Consider the following 21,738-nt stretch of genomic DNA (forward strand, 5'->3'; position numbering starts at 1 on the left):
ACACGTGGTTACAAACGAAACTCCCGCCATGATGTTCTTCAATAGAAGCCTAAGATGCCGGCTGGATTTGATCAAACCAAACATCAGAAGGGACGTGGAGAACCGGCAATTTCAAGGCATGAATGAAAGGCCAACTAGAACCTTCCAGATAGGTCAACAAGTTTTGGCCCGGGACTACAGTACCGAGAAATGGCAGCCTGGAACTATTAGCACACGACTAGGACCGCTAATGTATACCGTGGACATTGGAGAAAGCATAATAAGGCGCCATGCTGACCAGATCATAGAGTCTTCCGAAAAGGGACAACCTACACCACAACTCTATACGCCTAATGATGAAGTAAAGATACCCATAGTATCTACCTCCGATCCGGTGATACTGGAACCAGATGAACCCGACACTGGCATTCAAGCCGAATCAGCTTTGCCAAAAGAACCTACTACACCACCAGAAACTACTACACCCCCGAGGCGTTATCCGGACCGAGTCAGGAAGCCTCCAGAGAGACTGACTTATAATTGATTAACTGCAGCAATGTGTAGATTATTGTTCTTGTAACATGTTAATTAATGATTACTTAAAATATTATGTACTGGTTGTCTAAAAGGGGAGGAATTGTGGTGTATGTGCCTTTAAGAGCCCCCTGTGTACTGTAATGCCGGTAATGGCCACTCGGGCTATATAAGCCTGCATATTGTCTTGTATCTGTTAGTTCACCTCCAGACTTTGTTCAGTAAACACCTGTGAAACTAACTCCTGCATTCCGTGTCTCCATGAACACACGGATACAACAGAGAATGCAATTCCCAAGTTTTTCAAAGCAAGACCGGTACCATATGCAATTCGCCCAGCCGCCGAGGCAGAGCTGGAGAATCTGGAGAATGCAGGCGTGTTATCTAAGGTAGACTGGAGCGAGTGGGTGACACCCATCGTTCCTGTCATGAAGAAAACATTAAACAATAAGTCTGAGGAGCCAAGGAAGGTTCGCATCTGTGGGGACTTCAAGGTGATGGTGAACCCAGTCCTTCACACAGTACAGTATCTTCTCCCGAAGGTAGAAGATATTTTTGCCTCACTATCTGGAGGGAAGCATTTTACAAAAATTGACCTAGCACAAGCATATTTGCAGATGGAGGTTGAAGAATCCTCTCGGAAGTATCTCACGATAAACACTCTCAAAGATCTTTACCAGTATAATCGACTGGTATTCGGAGTAGCATCAGCTCCGGCGATATGGCAAAGAGCGATGGAACAAGTCCTGCAAGGGATTCCGGGGACTCAGTGTTACTTGGACGACATCCTAGTGACAGGTGAAGATGACAGTGAACACCTTGCCAACCTAGAGCAGGTGCTCACTAGACTACGTGAACATGGGCCACGAGCCAATCGCCCCAAGTGCGAGTTTTTTAAGAAACAGATATCGTATTGTGGCCACGTGATTGATGAAGAGGGGTTGCATAAGTCCCCTGACAAAATTGAAGCGGTAGTTAAGGCTCCAGCGCCTGAAAATGTGTCGCAGCTGAGGTAATTCCTCGGATTGGTGAATTACTACCATAAGTTTTTGCCGAATTTGTCCACAATTCTGCATCCACTGAACGCCCTACTACGAACGGGAGTAGCATGGAAATGGAGCGATGAATGTAAGCGGGCCTTTCAGAAGAGTAAGGACCTAACCACTTCAAGAGAATTATTGGCTCACTACAACCCATCACTACCGATAAGACTGGCATGTGATGCATCTCCCTACGGCATTGGGGCGGTACTGTCACATAAATTCCTTGATGGTTCAGAGAGGCCGATAGCTTTTGTGTCATGCTCGTTAACTTCAGCCGAGCGTAACTACGCCCAGATTGACAGAAAGGCCCTCAGCCTGGTGTGGGGGGTGAAGAAGTTCAATCACTACCTGCACGGTCAGAAATTTACTCTACTAACTGATCATCAACCTCTTGTCTCCATTTTCAACCCTCAGAAGGGCGTACCGATAATGACGGCACAACGGCTACAGAGGTGGTCCCTGTTCCTAGGGGCACACCAATATGACATCGAGTACAAAGGAACTAAACAGCATGGGAATGCTGATGGATTGTCGCACCTACCGTTGCCGATGGTGGAAGAGGAACTGGCAGTGGATCCAGTGGAGTTATTCCACTCGACTATAGTCGAATGTCTCCCTGTGATGAATGCAAACATAGAAAAGGATACACGAAATGACCCGACACTCTCCTGGGTCTATGATTTAACGGTGAAGGGATGGCCAGCACATGGCGAACCACTGCTGCCAATATTCTCACCGAGAAGAGAACAGCTGTCAGTGTGCAGAGGAACCTTGATGTGTGGATCCAGAGTAGTAATTCCACCCAAATTGAAGGATAGAGTGCTCAATGAGCTTCATGAGGGTCATCTGGGAGGGGTAAAAATGAAGAACTTAGCCAGAGCGTTTGTGTGGTGGCCGGGAATCGATAGAGAAATCGAAGAGATGACCAAGAGCTGTACTGGATGCCAGAAGGTCCAAAACGCCCCACCACAAGCCCTCTACATCCATGGGAGTGGCCCTCATCTCCATGGCAAAGGGTGCACATTGATTTTGCTGGTCCATTTATGGACTCGATGTTTTTAATTGCAATGGATGCACATTCAAAGTGGCCAGAGGTAATAAAAATGTCCTCAACCACCACAGAAAAAACTATCACAGTCTTACGAACCATATTCGCCAGGAATGGGCTGCCTGAACAGATTTGCTCTGACAATGGACCACAGTTTGTGTCTGAAGAGTTCCGGAGGTTCTTAAAGAACAATGCTGTTAAACATTACACATCTGCCCCATATCATCCAGCCACTAATGGATTGGCCGAGAGGTTTGTTCAAACATTCAAGAAGGCTATCAAGGCAATGTGTAATGAAGATATACCCCTACAACACAAGGTGGATAACTTCTTGTTTGCCTACCAGAATGCGACACATGCTGTGGTGTATGTGCCTTTAAGAGCCCCTGTGTACTGTAATGCCGGTAATGGCCACTCGGGCTATATGAGCCTGTATAGTGTCTTGTATCTGTTAGTTCACCTCCAGACTTTGTTCAGTAAACACCTGTGAAACCAACTCCTGCATTCCGTGTCTCCATTAACACACGGATACAACAGTGGCGACGAATTGGAAACGGACTTACCTGCAATTCGGCAGCACCTCAAGGAGATCGATTCCTCAGACGAAAGTCGAAGAAAAACAAGAAAGAAAAAAACCCCCAAAAAACTGTGGTTTCACCAGCTAGCCGAGCTGGTGGCAGGTACTGCAATAATCCTTCCTGGGCGGCGGGCTGGGGCTCCATCGGCTGGCTCTGCAGCGGGGCCGAGCAGCGAAGGCGGAGGCAAACAAAGACAGAGGGTGGAGCACTCGGGAGACGGCCGGCGCTGCAAAGCAGGTCGGCGTTCGGACCAAGCAGAGGGAGGGAAAAGTCCCAGAGAGTCCGGCGGGAACGAGTCTCAAGCGCGGGAGGCGCCATTTTTTTTCTGCGGGGAAGAAAGGAAAGCGCGGGAGGCGCCATTTTTTTTTCAGGATGCCTAAGACTGGTAATATTACTGCTTTCGATAGCGATATAGAGGATTGGACAACATATGTGGAAAGAGTGGAGGTATATTGCACAGCAAATGAAATAGAGGATGATAAAAAGTCATCAGTACTTCTAAATCTAATGGGCGAAAGGACATATGGGCTGTTACGAAACTTAATCACTCCAGCCAAACCGAAGGACAAGAATTTTAAAGAGATTGTTGATACCCTACAGGAGCACTTAAACCCAACACCGCTGCTGATAGCGGAACGATTCAAATTCTTCAGGAGGACTCAGCACAAGAATGAAAGTAACGCTGATTACCTCATCGAATTAAGGAAGCTGTCAAAGCACTGCCAATTCAGGGCAGGACTGGCAGATTCTCTTCGAGACAAATTCGTCTGTGGTCTCCTAAGTGAAGGAACACAGAAAAGGCTACTTTCTGAGAAAGATTTGACACTGGACAAGGCTTTCAGTATGGCTGTATCATACGAAGCAGCTGCAAGAGGAGCTGCAGAGATACAACAAAAGCCACAGGACTTCGGCACCCATGAAATGACACAGGGTTTCGAAAGATGTTATTGCTGCGGCAGATCCACCCATGACCAGAGGGACTGCTGGTTCAAGGACAAAGCATGCAGGCAATGCGGAAAGATTGGACACATTGCACGTGTATGCCGATCTGGAAACAAAAAATCCACGGACAGGAAAAAAATCAATAAGGAAAAGTACAGAAAGGTACAAATGATGACGGACAGTAGCTCCGAAGACCAGAAGAGCGATAGCGACTCCGGAAACAAGAGACTAAGCTGTCTCAAATTACATAATGTAATTGCCAAAGAAGATTACCAGACCATTTGGGTTACCCTCATGATAGCGGGGTCCCCAGTTAAAATGGAGCTAGATACAGGATCAGCTCTGACCGTCATAAGTCGACAGGATTACGAGCGGCTATTTCCGCATATACCTTTGAAAGACACATCCATTATCTTGAAAACATATACGGGGCAGAAAGTATACCCCAAAGGGAAAATAAGGGTGCCTGTTGTATACAACGGCAAGGAAATACAGAAGTTGTATTTATACGTTCTGCAAGATGGTGGTCCACCGCTGTTGGGACGTGAATGGATCAGGAAGATACGTTTAGACTGGCACTCCATTCAGGCACTGACGGTGACCAGTAAGAAAAAAAATGATGATGACGTCATACCTGAACGATTAAAAGACATCTTGGCCAACGCCAAGGAAGTGTTTCAACAGGAACTAGGAACCTTGAAAGGCGTCACCGCCTCAATAAAAGTGAAAGATGCGGCAATTCCCAGGTTTTTTAAGGCAAGGCCGGTGCCATATGCAATTCGTCCAGCAGTCGAGGCAGAGCTGGAGAATTTGGAAAAGGCAGGCGTATTATCCAAGATAGATTGGAGCGAGTGGGCAACACCCATCGTCCCGGTCATGAAGAAAACGTTGAATAATGATAAATCTGAAGAACAGAGAAAAATTCGCATCTGTGGGGACTTCAAGGTGACTGTAAACCCGATCCTTCACATGGTACAGTATCCTCTTCCAAGGATAGAAGATATTTTCGCCTCACTATCCAGAGGGAAACATTTCACCAAAATTGACTTGGCACAGGCATATCTACAGATGGAGGTTGAAGAGGCCTCTAAAAAGTATCTCACGATAAATACACACAAAGGCCTGTACCAGTACAATCGACTGGTTTTCGGAATACCATCAGCTCCAGCTATCTGGCAAAGAGCTATGGAGCAAGGCCTCCAAGGGATTCCGGGGACTCAATGCTACCTAGACGACATCCTTGTAACAGGAGAAAACGACAACGAGCACCTTGCCAATTTGGAGCAGGTGCTCACTAGGCTGAGAGAACGGGGCCTACGAGCAAATCGCCCCAAAGTGCGAATTTTTCCAGAAACAAATATCATATTGTGGCCACATAATTAACGAGGAAGGGTTGCATAAGTCACCTGAAAAAATTGAAGCGGTCATAAAAGCCCCAGCACCTGAAAATGTCTCACAATTAAGGTTGTTCCTGGGATTGATAAATTACTATCATAAATTTTTACCGAACTTGTCAACTCTTCTGCACCCTCTTAACGAACTGCTACAAACGGGAGTAATTTGGAAATGGAGTGAAGACTGTAAACGTGCCTTCCATAAATGCAAAGGCTTGATCACGTCCAAGGAAGTTTTGGCTCATTACAACCCATCACTGCCAATCAGACTGGCGTGCGATGCATCCCCTTACGGCGTAGGAGCGGTATTATCGCATAGATTCCCTGATGGCTCGGAGCGGCCGATAGCTTTTGCGTCACGCTCATTGAACTCAGCTGAGCGTAACTATGCCCAGATCGACAGGGAAGCACTCAGCCTGGTATGGGGAGTGAAGAAATTCAACCATTACCTACACGGACAAAAATTTACCTTGTTGACTGACCATCAACCCCTCGTCTCCATATTCAACCCTAAAAAGGGTGTTCCCATTATGACAGTGCAAAGGCTACAGAGGTGGTCCCTTTTCCTAGGGGCACACCAATATGACATAGAATACAAAGGATCAAAACAGCATGGGAATGCTGACGGTTTATCGCGCCTACCATTGCCAACGGTTGAAGAGGCACCTACAGTGGACCCAGTGGAGATGTTCCACTCAACCATAGTGGAATGTCTACCAGTAACAAATTCTGCCATTGAAAAGGAAATGAGAAATGACCCGACTCTCTCACGAGTCTACGATTTAACGGTGAAGGGATGGCCAGCACATGGCAAACCACTGTTGCCAGCATTCTCGCAAAGAAGAGAACAGCTGTCAGTGTGCCGAGGGACCTTGATGTGTGGATCCAGAGTGGTGATTCCACCCAAACTCCAGGATAAAGTGCTAAAGGAGCTTCACGAGGGGCATCTGGGTGGAGTGAAAATGAAGAACCTAGCCAGAGCATTTGTGTGGTGGCCAGGTATCGATGGAGACATCGAAGAAATGACCAAGAGCTGCCTAGGGTGCCAGAAGGTCCAAAACGCCCCACCACAAGCCCCTCTACATCCATGGGAGTGGCCCTCATCTCCATGGCAAAGGGTACACATCGACTTTGCTGGTCCATTTATGGACTCAATGTTCTTAATCGCGGTTGATGCACACTCCAAGTGGCCGGAGGTAATAAAGATGTCCTCCACCACCACGGAAAAAACCATCACAGTATTAAGGACCATATTTGCCAGGAATGGGCTGCCTGAACAGATCTGTTCTGATAATGGACCGCAATTTGTGTCCGAAGAATTCAGGAAGTTCTTAAAAAAACAATGAGGTTAAGCACTACACGTCCGCCCCATACCATCCCGCCACCAATGGATTGGCTGAAAGGTTTGTCCAGACCTTCAAGAAGGCCATAAAGGCCATGGGTAATGAAGACATAAATCTACAGCATAAGGTAGATAACTTCTTGTTTGCATACAGGAATGCAACACATGTGGTTACAAACCAAACTCCCACCATGATGTTCTTCAATAGAAGCCTAAGATGCCGGCTGGATTTGATCGAGCCAAACATCAGAAGGGACGTGGAGAACCGGCAATTTCAAGGCATGAATGAAAGGCCAACTAGAATCTTCCAGATAGGTCAACAAGCTTTGACCCGGGACTACCGTACCGAGAAATGGCAGCCTGGAACTATTTGCACACGACTAGGACCGCTGATGTATACCGTGGACATTGGAGAAAGCATAATAAGGCGCCATGCTGACCAGATCATAGAGTCATCCGAAAGGGGACAACCTACACCACAACTCTATACGCCTAATGATGAAGCAGAGATACCCATCGTATCTACCTCCGATCCGGTGATATTGGAACGAGATGAACCCAACACTGGCATACAAGCCGAATCGACCTTGCCAAAAGAGCCTACTATACCACCAAAAACTACTACACCACCGAGGCGTTATCCGGACCGAGTCAGGAAGCCTCCAGAGAGACTGACTTATAATTGATTAACTGCAGCAAATGTGTAGATTATTGTTCTTGTAACATGTTAATTAATGATTACTTAAAATGTTATGTACTGGTAGTCTAAAAGGGGAGGAATTGTGGTGTATGTGCCTTTAAGAGCCCCTGTGTACTGTAATGCCGGTCATGGCCATTCGGGCTATATAAGCCTGTATAGTGTCTTGTATCTGTTAGTTCACCTCCAGACTTTGTTCAGTAAACACCTGTGAAACCAACTCCTGCATTCCGTGTCTCCATTAACACACGGATACAACACATGCGGTTACCAACCAAACTCCAGCCATGATGTTCTTCAATCGAAGACTACGATGCCACTTGGATTTGGTTAAGCCAAACGTCAGAAGAGATGTGGAGAACAGGCAGTTTCAGAATATGAATGAAAGGCCGACCAGGAGTTTTAAGATAGGTCAACCAGTTTTGGCCCGGGACTACCGCACAGAGAAATGGCAGCCAGGAACGATCTGTACATGGCAAGGACCTCTAATGTATACCGTGGATGTTGGAGAGAGCATTGTAAGACGCCATGCTGACCAGATTCTAGAGTTACTGGAAAACGTCAACTCCACACCACGATCTGATACACCTGGCGATGAAACCGAAGTACCAATTGCATCTACCGCAGAATCGGTGATATTGGAAGCAGACGAACCAAACAACGACATTGATCCCGACTCAACCTTGCCAGAAGAACCTGATATCCCAAAGAGGCGTTATCCAGACCGAATCAGGAAGCCTCCTCAAAGACTGAACTTATAATTGCTTAACTTCAACCAATGTATCTAGCAACCGTAATTGTAATTGTAATTAGTTATTATTTAGTTGTTAAATGAATGTTATGTACTGTTTATCTAAAAGGGGAGGAATTGTTGTGTATGTACCTTTAAGGGAATAACTGGTCTCAGACTGCAGTACCGGCAGTGACCACCCCTGTATAAAAGGCCCTAGCAGGCTTCTGTAGTTTCAGTTTCCAGGTTGTCTCCATTCAGTAAAGACTTGTTATAATCAACTCCTGCAGTCCGTGTCTCAATTATACACGGACATAATAGAGGCCAGGTCCAAACATGGCAAACCGAGGTTCTGCCCGAGACACTAGGGAGTAGAGGAAGGAAGTCATCGGACTGTAGGCCAGGTGGCTCAGTTTCCAGTGCTTTCTGCCCTCAGGAATGCTCTTCAAATACCTGCCCAAAAAAACCCAAGTGGTTATGATTTATTTGATGTCATCGTCTCACCTTATTCTATTGAGAAGCCTGGGCGAAGGGCCCAAGCCCAGAGTGCAGGACATAACAAGGATGAAAAGTGTAAGAAAGCAAAGGAGGTACATTAAGAAATAGTCACAATAAGCTTGGATTTTAAAAGGCCACAGGTTGTAGAACACAGGAACAGGAGGTGGCCATTCAGCCCCTCGGGCCTGTTCCGCTATTCAATGAGATCATGGCTGATCTGTATCCTAATTCCATTCACCCACCTTGGCTCCATACCCCTAATAACTTTGGCCAGCAAAAATCTATCGATCTCAGATTTAACATGATTAATTAGAGCCCCGGCATCGACTGCTGTTTGTGGGAAAGAGTTCCACACTTCTAGCACCCTTTGCGTGAGGAAATGTTTCCTAACTTCTCTCCTGAATGGCCTGGCTCTGAATTTAAGGTTATGTCCACTTGTACTGGACTCCCCCTCCTGCGGAAAAAGTTTTTAAGAACATAAGAAATAGGAGCATGAGTAGGCCATTCGGCCCTTCGAGCCTGCTCCGCCATTCAATGAGATCATGGCTGATCTTCTGCCTCAACTCCATTCACCGGCCCTATCGCCATATCCCTTGATGCCCTTACTAGTCAGAAATCTATCAACTTCTGTTTTGAATATGCCCAATGACTGAGCCTCCACAGCCGTCTGGGGTAGAGAATTCCAAAGATTCACCACCCTCTGTGTGAAGAAATCTCTCCTCATCTCAGTCCTGAATGGCCTACCCTTTATCCTGAGGCTGTGGCCCCTGGTTCTAGACTCCCCAGCCAAGGGAAACATTCTCCCAGCATCCACCCTATCAAGCCCTGTAATAATTTTGTATGCTTCAATGAGATCCCCTCTCAGTCTTCTGAATTCAAGAGAATACAGGCCTAGTTTACTCAATCACTTCTCATACGACAGTCCCGCTATCCCAGGAATCAATCTCATGAACCATCATTGCACTCCCTCTATGGCAAGTATATCCTTCCTTAGGTAAGGAGACCAAAATTGTACACAGTACCCCAGGTGTGGTCTCACCAAGGCCCTATAATTGGAGTAAGACTCCTTTACTCCTGTACTCAAATCCTCTTGTAATGAAGGCCAGCATACCATTTGCCTTCCTAATGGCTTGCTGCACCTGCACATTCACTTTCAGTGACTCATGTACAAGGACACCCAGGTCCCTTTGAGCATCTGCATTCCCCAAGCTTTCACCATTTAGGAAATACTCTGCCTTTCTGTTTTTTCTACCCAAGTGGATAACTTCACATTTATCCACATTATAATCCATCTGCCATATTCTCGCCCACTCACTGAGCCTGTCGAGATCCCCTTGAAGTCTCTTCACATCCTCTTCACAACTGACACTGCCACCCAAATTTGGAAATGTTACATTTAGTCCCCTCATCCAAATCATTGATATAGATGGGGCCCAAGCACCGATCCTTGCGGTACCCCACTAGTCACAGCCTGCCATCCTGAAAAAGACCCGTTTATCCCTACTCTTTGTTTTCTGTTTGTTAACCAATTCTCAATCCATGCTAGTATATTACCCCCAATTACCTCCATTAGGAAGGCCTGTATTCTCCTGAATTCAGAATAATGAGAGGGGATCTCATTGAAGCATACAAAATTATTACAGGGCTTGATAGTGTGGATGCTGGGAGAATGTTTCCCTTGGCTGGGGAGTCTAGAACCAGGGGCCACAGCCTCAGGATAAAGGGTAGGCCATTCAGGACTGAGAGGAGAAGAAATTTCTTCACACAGAGGGTGGTGAATCTTTGGAATTCTCTACCCCAGAGGGCTGTGGAGGCTCAGTCATTGGGTATATTCAAAACAGAAGTCGATAGATTTCTGACTAGTAAAGGCATCAAGGGATATGGCGATAGGGCCGGTGAATGGAGTTGAGGCAGAAGATCAGCCATGATCTCATTGAATGGCGGAGCAGGCTCGAAGGGCCGAATGGCCTACTCCTGCTCCGAGTTCTTATGTTCTTATGTCCATTAGTTTTTTTGATTATTTTTTTGTACCTGACTACATCTTAGTGATCTATGTACATGAGCCCCTAAATCTCTTTGGACCTCCGCTGTTCCTAGCTTTCCATCTTTAAAAAATATTCATATCTATTGTTTTTTCGTCAAAAATGGATGACCTCACACTTACCTGTGTTGAAATCCATCTGCCACAGTTTTGCCCACTCACTTAATCTATCAATGTCTCTTTGTAAATTTATGCTCCCGTCTACACTACTTACGGTGCCACCAATCATTGCGTCATCAGCAAACTTGGATATATGGCTCTCTATTGCGTTATCTCATAGAGTCACGGGGGGAGAAATTCGGTTGGTTGTGCCCCCGTTTAGCACCTAAAGAGGCCGAGAAATGGGGCGCTAGCCAATTTCCGGATGGGCGCAGTGAAACCAGCGCCTCTCCCCATATTGAGCTGACATTTAGCGCCGGCGCTAAATCTTAGCGCCTGCTCACGGGCGCAGGCAGATTATGACGTCATTTGAGTGTGCAATGCCTTTTGGGCGCCCCGGACCGGAAATTCAGTGGCGCCCCCTTCCGTAGCGCCTGGCGCTAATAAGGACAGCTTACCTGGAATGTTCCCCAGTCGCTCTCGGGCTGGAGGGGCATTATTTAAAGGGGACTGGTGTGGTTTAAAAGCGGCAGCCATTTTTGGAGCACAACTTCCTCGAGAGTTACAAAGAGTTGCTGAACTGCACTGAGGACCACTGAGCCAGCGCAGGCAGACGAACTTCAGCCTTCTGACTATCACCTTGCTGTTGGTGAGCCTTTACAACGGGGAACCTTCCTGTGGGCACTTATTATGGGGGCTGCATTGGAGGGGAGCCTCCTGCTGCTGTATCATCTGCAAAGGGCACTGAGACGCAGGGAGAGAGGGGCAGGCATGGCCAGACGGAGGAGGGCCAACAGACATCGCCACACCAGACCATACGCTGGCAGGGTTTTCCGACAGCAGTTTTCCTACATGAACATGTCAGAGGAGCAGTGTATCAGAAGGCTGCACTTTAAAAAGGAGGTGGTGACTGAGCTGTGCCACCTGTTTCGGACAGATCTGCAGCCTCAGATAAGGTGCAGGACATCTCTGTCGGTGGCTGTGAAGATGACGGTTGCCCTGAACTTCTACGCGAGCGGCTCTTTTCAGGCTGCAACTGGGGACATAGTCAGCATCTCGCAGTTTGCGGTGCATTGCTGCATCCGTCAAGTGACTGATGCCCTGTTTAAAAGGAGGCGGCAGTACATCTCCTTCCCAGTGAACCCGGACAAGCAGCGGGAGCGCGCAGAGGGCTTCACAGCAATAGCGGACTTCCCCATGGTGCAGGGTGCCATTGACTGCATGCACGTGGCTTTGCGGGCGCCTGTTTTCAATCCGGAGGAGTTCCGGAACCGCAAGGGGTTCCATTTCTTGAATGTGCAGCTGGTCTGTGACCACAGACAGCTGATCCTCGCAGTGAATGCGCAGTTCCCAGGCAGCAGCCACGACGCCTTCATCCTGCGCCAGACTTCTGTTGCAGACCTTTTCGAGGCCCCGGTTCACCCAGAAGGCTGGCTTCTCAGGGACAAGGGCTATCCTCTGTGCCCGTGGCTGATGACCCCGCTCCGGTCGCCCAGCAATCCTGCTGAAGAACGGTACAATGCGAGCCATCAGGCGACGAGGAACATTGTGGAGCACACAATCGGCGTGCTGAAGCAGCGGTTCCGCTGTCTGGACCATTCCGGAGGAGCACTACAGTACTCGCCTGAGCGCGTCTCGCACTTCGTGGTTGTTTGTTGCATGCTGCTTAACCTGGCTATCCTATGTACCCAGCCATTGCCACCAGACATTGGAGCACCAGCAGAGGAGGAGGAGGAGGAGGAGGAGGAGGAGGAGGACCAAGATGGGAGGGAGGTACTAACTGGAAGGGCCATGCGTCAGAGGCTGATCAGAAGTCGCTTCTAGGTCCCTCTCACGGAATGCTTGTTGCCATTTCAAGAACAGGAATGGAACCGCCCTCATACCCCCAAGCCTGTGAAGGGCAATATGCATGTAAATAGCAGACATGTCCATTGTAAATGAATAAAGTGTTTTATTAAACAAAAAGTGCTTCCTTCCAACATTAAAAAGCAATAGCAACAGAAAGCAAAACTAACACACTGACACATTAGTCACTCTCATACCCGGGAGGCTGCCCAAAACATAAATAACAATCATACCATCTTCCTTGGCCTTGATTCCAACTCAGCAGAGGCTTCATCAGCACCCTTTACTGGTTGCCCCCTGATGAGGATCTTGGTCTCTTTCGGGTCTGGCCCCTTCCCTCCCTGCAGTTCCTCCTTAATGTCACCCCAGTGGCTGCAGCAAGGCTGGGGGAGGCCTGCTGACTGTCCTTGAGCGCAGATGCCCCTGAGGGGCGGCCTGGACGACCTCTGGGCCTAGAGGGCCCGGCTGCTGACTGCTCCACCTGTGCATGGGTGGAAGCAGTCTGTCCTGCAGGTGGTGGCAGCTGCAGTGGAGGCAGCAGGAATGCTGTCATCTTGAGAGAGGACAGCAACTCCCTGCTCGACCAACACACTGGCACTCCCACGGGGCAGCACTTCAGCATCCGGAGCAATCTGATGGAGCACAGATTGCTGGCCTGCTGTGGTGCTGTGAGGGCCCCGGGTAATCCTGCCTGAGCCACCGAGGGTGGCAGCAGTCAGTGCTCGCGTGGCCTCAATCTGTGTATGCAGGAGACCATCGAGTGACTGCGTGGCAGCACTCAGCACTTGCGTGGCAGGTGCCAGTGCTTCGGTGAAGCCCTGGACAGTCCTTTCCATTGCTTCGCTGAAGCCCTGGACAGTCCTTTCCATTGCTTCACTGAAGCACTGCGCACTCCGGGCCTGTGTTGCACCGAAGTCTTGGACACTCCTCGCCAGTGTCTCGATGGTTTCAGGCAACCTTGCCAATGCAGCCATGAGCTCAGTGTGCCTGAGTCCAGCCTGGGCGCTCATTTCTGCGAGGGCACACACCTCCTCTGTGCTCTGTGCAGCAGCACTGGCGGCCTGACTCGCACTCCGGGGAGACGGCCCCCGAGCTTCCCTACCACCCCCTGCGTTGCTGCAGCCCGCTGGTGCCTGGAGATGGTTCCTCCTCAGAGCTGTCCCCCCCGCTCCCCTCCAGGGAAGTTGTGCCCCCAGTCTGCCGATGGGCTGGCTCACCTGAGGGTGTTTGGCATGGTCCGGCTTCCTCCTGCTCGTCGCCTCCAGAGTCACTCACAGTGGCAGCTTGAGGGCCCACCTCCTCACCTGGCGAATCAGCATCTGAAAGCAGGGAGGTACAGGAGTGGCTTTAGCGTGAGGACAGGGTGGCAGCGAGGGAGGCATGAGTGCTGTAATGTACTGTAGTGGTTCGACAGTGAAAAATCATGCTGGTGGGGGGAACAAGTGGTAGGAGAGAGATCAGAAAGGTGATAACCTTACCATCGCTGTGCACTGTGGGGTCGGCAACTCCAGAGGTGACAGGACCAGTCTTCCGGCTTCCCAGAATCATCTGGACTCTCTCCTCCAGCTCGGTGAGGATGTGCAGCTCAGGCCGGCCTCCACCGGTGCGGATTTGTTCCCTCCGGTTCTTCGCCAGCTTCACCTGCAGGAGAAAGGACGGGAAGTGATGAAACATGCTGCACTGAGCTGACATTACATGCCCCCCATGGTTGAATAGCCCTTACATCATGCACTGAGCTGACATTACATGCCCCCCATGGTTGAATAGCCCTTACATCATGCACTGAGCTGACATTACATGCCCCCCATGGTTGAATAGCCCTTACATCATGCACTGAGCTGACATTACATGCCCCCCATGGTTGAATAGCCCTTACATCATGCACTGAGCTGACATTACATGCCCCCCATGGTTGAATAGCCCTTACATCATGCACTGAGCTGACATTACATGCCCGCCATGGTTGAATAGCCCTTACATCATGCACTGAGCTGACATTACATGCTCCCCATGGTTGAATAGCCCTTACATCATGCACTGAGCTGACATTACATGCCCCCCATGGTTGAATAGCCCTTACATCATGCACTGAGCTGACATTACATGCCCGCCATGGTTGAATAGCCCTTACATCATGCACTGAGCTGACATTACATGCCCCCCATGGTTGAATAGCCCTTACATCATGCACTGAGCTGACATTACATGCTCCCCATGGTTGAATAGCCCTTACATCATGCACTGAGCTGACATTACATGCCCCCCATGGTTGAATAGCCCTTACATCATGCACTGAGCTGACATTACATGCCCCCATGGTTGAATAGCCCTTACATCATGCACTGAGCTGACATTACATGCCCCCCATGGTTGAATAGCCCGTACATCATGCACTGAGCTGACATTACATGCCCCCATGGTTGAATAGCCCTTACATCATGCACTGAGCTGACATTACATGCCCGCCATGGTTGAATAGCCCTTACATCATGCACTGAGCTGACATTACATGCCCGCCATGGTTGAATAGCCCTTACATCATGCACTGAGCTGACATTACATGCCCGCCATGGTTGAATAGCCCTTACATCATGCACTGAGCTGACATTACATGCCCGCCATGGTTGAATAGCCCTTACATCATGCACTGAGCTGACATTACATGCCCCCCATGGTTGAATAGCCCTTACATCATGCACTGAGCTGACATTACATGCCCGCCATGGTTGAATAGCCCTTACATCATGCACTGAGCTGACATTACATGCCCGCCATGGTTGAATAGCCCGTACATCATGCACTGAGCTGACATTACATGCCCGCCATGGTTGAATAGCCCTTACATCATGCACTGAGCTGACATTACATGCCCGCCATGGTTGAATAGCCCTTACATCATGCACTGAGCTGACATTACATGCCCGCCATGGTTGAATAGCCCGTACATCATGCACTGAGCTGACATTACATGCCCGCCATGGTTGAATAGCCCTTACATCATGCACTGAGCTGACATTACATGCCCCCCATGGTTGAATAGCCCTTACATCATGCACTGAGCTGACATTACATGCCCCCCATGGTTGAATAGCCCTTACATCATGCACTGAGCTGACATTACATGCCCCCCATGGTTGAATAGCCCTTACATCATGCACTGAGCTGCATGTGCGTGTGTGTTTCCTGAAAAGGCCATGCGTGCTGGCTGACAGATGGCCTTTGGGGATTCGGGCACCCTCTGGCCATAAAGCCAGGTGCAGATGGAGGGAGGAAGATGGTTGTGGAAAAGGCACTCACCCTGACGACCTATGTGAGGTTGTTGAACTTCTTTCTGCACTGCACTGGAGTCCTGGGCGCCACGCTGCTGGAGGTCACTCTGGTGGCAACCTCACTCCAAGCTCGCCGGTAATCGGCTTGATGAGGCCTCCTCCCATCCTCAGGGTACAAAACAGCACGCCGGCGCTCCACAGCGCCAACCAAAGCTCTGAGTGCCTGATCTGTGAAGTGCTCCGCCCTCTGCCTCACCCTCTCCATGTCTTGCTCGGCTGGATCGCCACAGGTAAGTTAGCGCCGAATTTAAGGCCTGCAAGGAAGTGTTGTGTCTGGTGATCCTAATTGACCCGCCCCTTTAAGAGCTGTCCGCCGCCAGTGTGTCTCGGGGAAAGTGATTATTGACAGCACCTGCGCTGCGCACCGCCGCCGCGAAATTGGGTTGTGCCGCCGGGGTAGCGCCTTAAGAGTAGCGTGCAGCGCCTGATTTAGCGCCGCAATCACCTTCAGGGGCGCTGCAACCCAATATCGCGTGAGGTGGCGCTAAATTGCGCCTGGCGCTAAACTTTCTGCTTCGCCAGGACTAGCGCCCCAAACGGGGCGATACTGAATTTCTAGCCCATAGAGTTATACAGCACAGAAAGAGGCCCTTCGGCCCATCGCGTCCGCGCCGGCCATCAAGCCCTGTCTAATCTAATCCCATTTTCCAGCATTTGGTCCGTAGCCTTGTATGCTATGGCATTTCAAGTGCTCATCCAAATGCTTCTTGAATGTTGTGAGGGCTCCTGCCTCTACCACCCTTTCAGGCAGTGAGTTCCAGATTCCAGCCACCCTCTGGGTGAAAAAGTTCTTCCTCAAATCCCCTCCAAACCTCCTGCCCCTTACCTTAAATCTATGCCCCCTGGTTATTGACCCCTCTACTAAGGGGAAAAGTTCCTTTCTATCTACCCTATCTATGCCCCTCATAATTTTGTACACCTCAATCAGGTCCCCCTTCTAAGTCATTAATAAATATAGTGAATCATTGAGGCCCCAGCGCAGATCCTTGCGGGACACTACCAATCACTTCCTTCCAATTCGAGTTCGTACCCATTATCCCTACTCTCTGTCTTCTACTGCCTAACTAATCTCCTAACCAGGTCAATAATTTCATGAGCTTTAATCCTAGCTAACAGTCTCTTGTGTGAAACCTTATCGAATGCCTTCTGGAAGCCCATATAAACTACATCCATAGACATTCCCCTGTCTACTACTATAGTTACTTCCTCAAAAAATTCAATTTGGTTCATTAGATGTGACCTACCCATTACAAATCCATGTGACTCTCACTAACTGCTCAGATTTCTTTAATTACTCAGTCCCTCTGTCCTTAATTATAGATTCCAATAACTTCCCCACAACAGATGTCAGACTAACAGGTCTATAATCTCCTGGTTTCTCTCTCTCACCTTTCTTAAATAATGGAGTTATATTTGTAATTTTCCAATCTAAAGGGGCAATTCCTGAATCGAGAAAGCTTTGGAAGATTATGGCTGAAACATCTGCAATTTCCTCACCTACTTTCTTTAAGACCCTGGGATGGAAACCATCAGGTCCTGGGCAATCGTCAGTCTTTAGTGCCATTATTTTTTTCTAATATTGTGTTCTTGCTTACATTAACTTTAGTGAGTTCCAATTTGCATTGAATTCGATCATATTTTGATCACTGAGGTCATCCAAAACTCGACTGCCCGTGTCCTGGGCCCCTAATGTCCAACGCACTCCTGGCTGGCCTCCCACATTCTACCCTACGTAAACTTGAGGTTATCCAAAACTCGGCTGCCCGTGTCCTAACTCGCACCAAGCCCCGTTCACCCATCACCCCTGTGCTCGCTGACCTACATTGGCTCCCGGTTAAGCAACGCCTCGATTTCAAAATTCTCATCCTTGTTTTCTGTTAAATCTGTGAGTTGTTCAAGTAATTAATACTCAGACTTAATCAGTAACAATAAAACAGGTCTTTACTGGTTGGAGGTAGGGACTATACGTAGGTCTTTACTTCATGCCCACAGGCGGGAACTGAGGGGAGATCAGTACCCACAGTACTATTTATACCCCTATGGCCAGGAGTGGTACTGCGTATCACTACGCCCAACAAGTAGTGCAGTCCTGTCCATAGGTTCAAAGTAGCACACATATTACATACACAACATTCCTCCCTTCCTAGCTTTACAGTCATCTCCCCATTTAACATAACGTAATAACATATATACATATATAACTTCAGGTTTACATAACAGAATAACATAGATACATAGATAACTTCATGTCAAAACAGATCACAGATTCAGTCTCTGCGGAAAACAGTTCACAGATTCAATCTCTGTGGTGGAGTCGGTTCACGTTGCTGGAGTGACTCATTCAATAGTCCTTCCATGGATTTAACAGTTTGAACTTCCGAACTGAATTGGCTCCGTTCGGAGGGACCACGTGTGTGATCTGGTAGAGGTGATAATGGTTCAGATGGGTCATCTTCTGTTTTTACTTTTCCTTTTCTGCTTCTTGGAGACTCTCTGGGCTCCATTGTCAGCTGCCACAGCTGCCAGCTGCATGCGCAGTTCCTCCTTCTCTTCCTCCTGTTTCCGTCGTAGAGCCAGCTTCTCCCGATGTTCCGTAGACTTTTGGTGCTCCTCCATGATTTCTGCACTTTGGGAGTCGAAGTTACAAGCTGGGCAGGACAGGACATCGTAATATTCGGTGTCGTCCTGAGCTAGACCAGTGAGAGGGTCGTTTATTTCCTCCATACCCAGCTGGACGTTAGCCAGCTCTTGTTCCAAATCCAGACATCTTTCCTGAAGAGACTTCTTCATGTGTACCTCTGCATCCAGCTTTTTCTGGGCTTTCAGCAAGTCGTTTACCAGTGACCTCATTTGTGATTTTAATACTTCAACTTCCTTTGGAGATTGATTGATCGGACTATGCAATCCCTCTACCGGAGCAGCTGTTTCAGCGGTCTGTTGTTCTACGTTGACGTGAGTCAGCGTACTTTTGGCATCCAAGGGCTGCTCTGTTGCAGTCATCTCAGTCTGTGTTGCCACCTCAGCTCTTCCAATAACCTTTGAGAGCTCCGAACCCCTTTCGTTTGAATATTGAAGTTCGTGTTCAAGTTTTTCCCATTTCAGAGTCCTGTCCTTCAGCATATGCAGGAGTTGGCTGACCGTTAACTCCTCTGACATCAGACGTTTTGTGTGCTCCTGTTCCATTTTCTCCATCAGCTGCTTCTGTTGTCTTTCCAGATTCTCCAACTCTATATCAAAGAACTCTTTCGTTGCATTCAACTCTTGCTCACAACGGCGAAGCATTTGTTCTAATTGCTGTTGTAGTTTGAAATGGAGTTGAGTTCGAGCCCGGTGTCCCTCAGAAATGGGCACATCAGTAGACTTGCCAGACTCAGAATCCACAGTTAAACTATGTTGTTGTTGCTCAGTGGAATTCTGTGCTGAAACTTTGTCTTTTGCACCTGAGTTGGGCTTACCATCATCCGTTCCAGAGTCTGGGCCGACTATCTTCACCGAGTTCTCACTCGTTATTGTTTGTAGGAAATGCCAGTCCATATTCATTTTCCTAATCCACTCCCGTCCTAGTAGTGGAGGACCTCCTTCAGATATCACATATAAGTCCATTATTTGACTGTCTTCGCCCTTGTGGACCACTGCAACCTCTATTTTCCCGATGGGGTACACTCTTTGCCCCGTGTATGTTTCCAATATAATCCCCGTATCCTGTAGGGGAATATGTTGGAATAACTTTCCGTAATCTTTCTTATTTATGACCGTCAATGCCGATCCAGTGTCCAATTCCAGTTTTACTTGGACTCCTTCTATCTGAAGAGTGACCCAAATTGTCTGGAGGTCTGCACCCTTACCAGCGTTGAGTACTCTTAAGCTAGCCAGTTCATTACTGCTAGCGTCTGAATCGGACTCCTGTTCGGTCACCTTGTGTACCTTTGCGTATTTTCCTTGCGGTGACTTCTTGTTGCTGGTCTTCTTCGCTGACCTGCATACTCTAGCTATATGTCCAAGCCTACCACAAGTTCTACATTCTTGGTTTTTAAACCAACACTGGTTCTGATCATGCGTTGTCTTTCCACAACGATAACATTTGCCAGAACTCACACCCAATTTGTGTGCACTGAGCTCCGGTGACCGTAGCTGCATTACTGCCGTGCCTCTCGCTGCGGCTTCGTGTGCTGCTGCCATAGTGACCGCCTTCTCAAGCGTCAGCTCATTCTCCTCGAGCAGTCGCTTTTGTGTATCCTGTTTAAATAAACCACACACAAATTTGTCTCGAAGTGCCTCTGTCAGTCCCGTTCCAAACTGGCAATATTTCGCTAATTTACGCAATTCCAGCAAATAATCAGCATTGCTTTCATGCTGTAGCTGCCTTCTGTCGTAAAATTTAAATCGTTCCGCTAGCATCAGCGGCGTGGGGTTTAGATGATCTTTCAGGACAGTAACAATCTCATCGAACGTCTTATCCGCCGGTTCATCTGGTGATAACAGGTGTTTCAATTGCCCGTATGTCTTCGCACCCATTAAATTTAATAATGTTAGAGCTTTATCTTGGTCACGAATGTTATTGGCCTTACAATAATTTTTTACTCTTTCAACATATATGGCCCAATCTTCGAGGTCACTATCAAAGGTGCTAATATTCCCGTGTTTAGGCATTGTAGATTTGCAATTTCTCAGATTTTTTTTTTTTTTTTTTTACTGCTATCCAAGATGGCGGCTTCCCGCTCTTGGCGTCGTCCTCCGCCCACAAAATGGCGGTTTTCCCGCGCTTGGCGGTCTTCACCCGTCCCCCAACGCCGTCTCCCTTCAGCCCCCGAGTGCGGCCCTTATCTTCGCCGCGATCGCCCGAGTGCGGCCCTTATCAGCGGATGCGATCGCTGGATCGCGAAGCGGCTCTCGGCTCTTATCAGGAGATGCGATCGCTCCGTTGAAACGCCTCCCGCTCGAAGCGGCTCTCGCACCCTATTCCTCCAGCTCCCCCAGCCCCGTTCGTGCGGCCAACGCGGTCGACTGCCCGGCTCAGACAACGGCTTACCCACCACCAAGCTGGAGAAGAAGCTGACGGTCGCCGATGGAGGCTCCAAGGTCAGGATGTCTTCCAGTGGGGTGGAGAGGGTGGAAACCTCTCTGCAACGTCCTGGCTGTGGACTAAGCTGCCGTGGAGTGACTGCCGCAGGGTCCGAATCAGACTCGTCGCCAGTGTTAAATCTGTGAGTTGTTCAAGTAATTAATACTCAGACTTAATCAGTAACAATAAAACAGGTCTTTACTGGTTGGAGGTAGGGACTATACGTAGGTCTTTACTTCATGCCCACAGGCGGGAACTGAGGGGAGATCAGTACCCACGGTACTATTTATACCCCTATGGCCAGGAGTGGTACTGCGTATCACTACGCCCAACAAGTAGTGCAGTCCTGTCCATAGGTTCAAAGTAGCACACATATTACATACACAACATTTTCAAATCCCTCCATTGCCTCGCCCCTCCCTATCTCCGTAATCTCCTCCAACCCCACAACCCCCGGGATATCTGCGCTCCTCTAATTCTGCCCTCTTGAGCATCCCGGATTCGAATCGCTCCATCATTGGTGGCCATGCCTTCTGTTGCCTGGGCCCCAAGCTCTGCAATTCCCTCCCTAAACCTC

General features: G+C 48.6%; 1 pseudogene; it reads right to left on the reverse strand.

The window, feature by feature from the left end:
- The window catches only part of LOC147120741 (F-box only protein 4-like), a 109,029-nt pseudogene that overhangs the window by 27,202 nt on the left and 60,089 nt on the right, over positions 1-21,738 (reverse strand).

Source organism: Somniosus microcephalus, chromosome 4, assembly GCF_052327205.1.
Source record: "Somniosus microcephalus isolate GS21.2 chromosome 4, FLI_Smic_1.0, whole genome shotgun sequence".
Taxonomy (NCBI): Eukaryota; Metazoa; Chordata; class Chondrichthyes; order Squaliformes; family Somniosidae; genus Somniosus; species Somniosus microcephalus.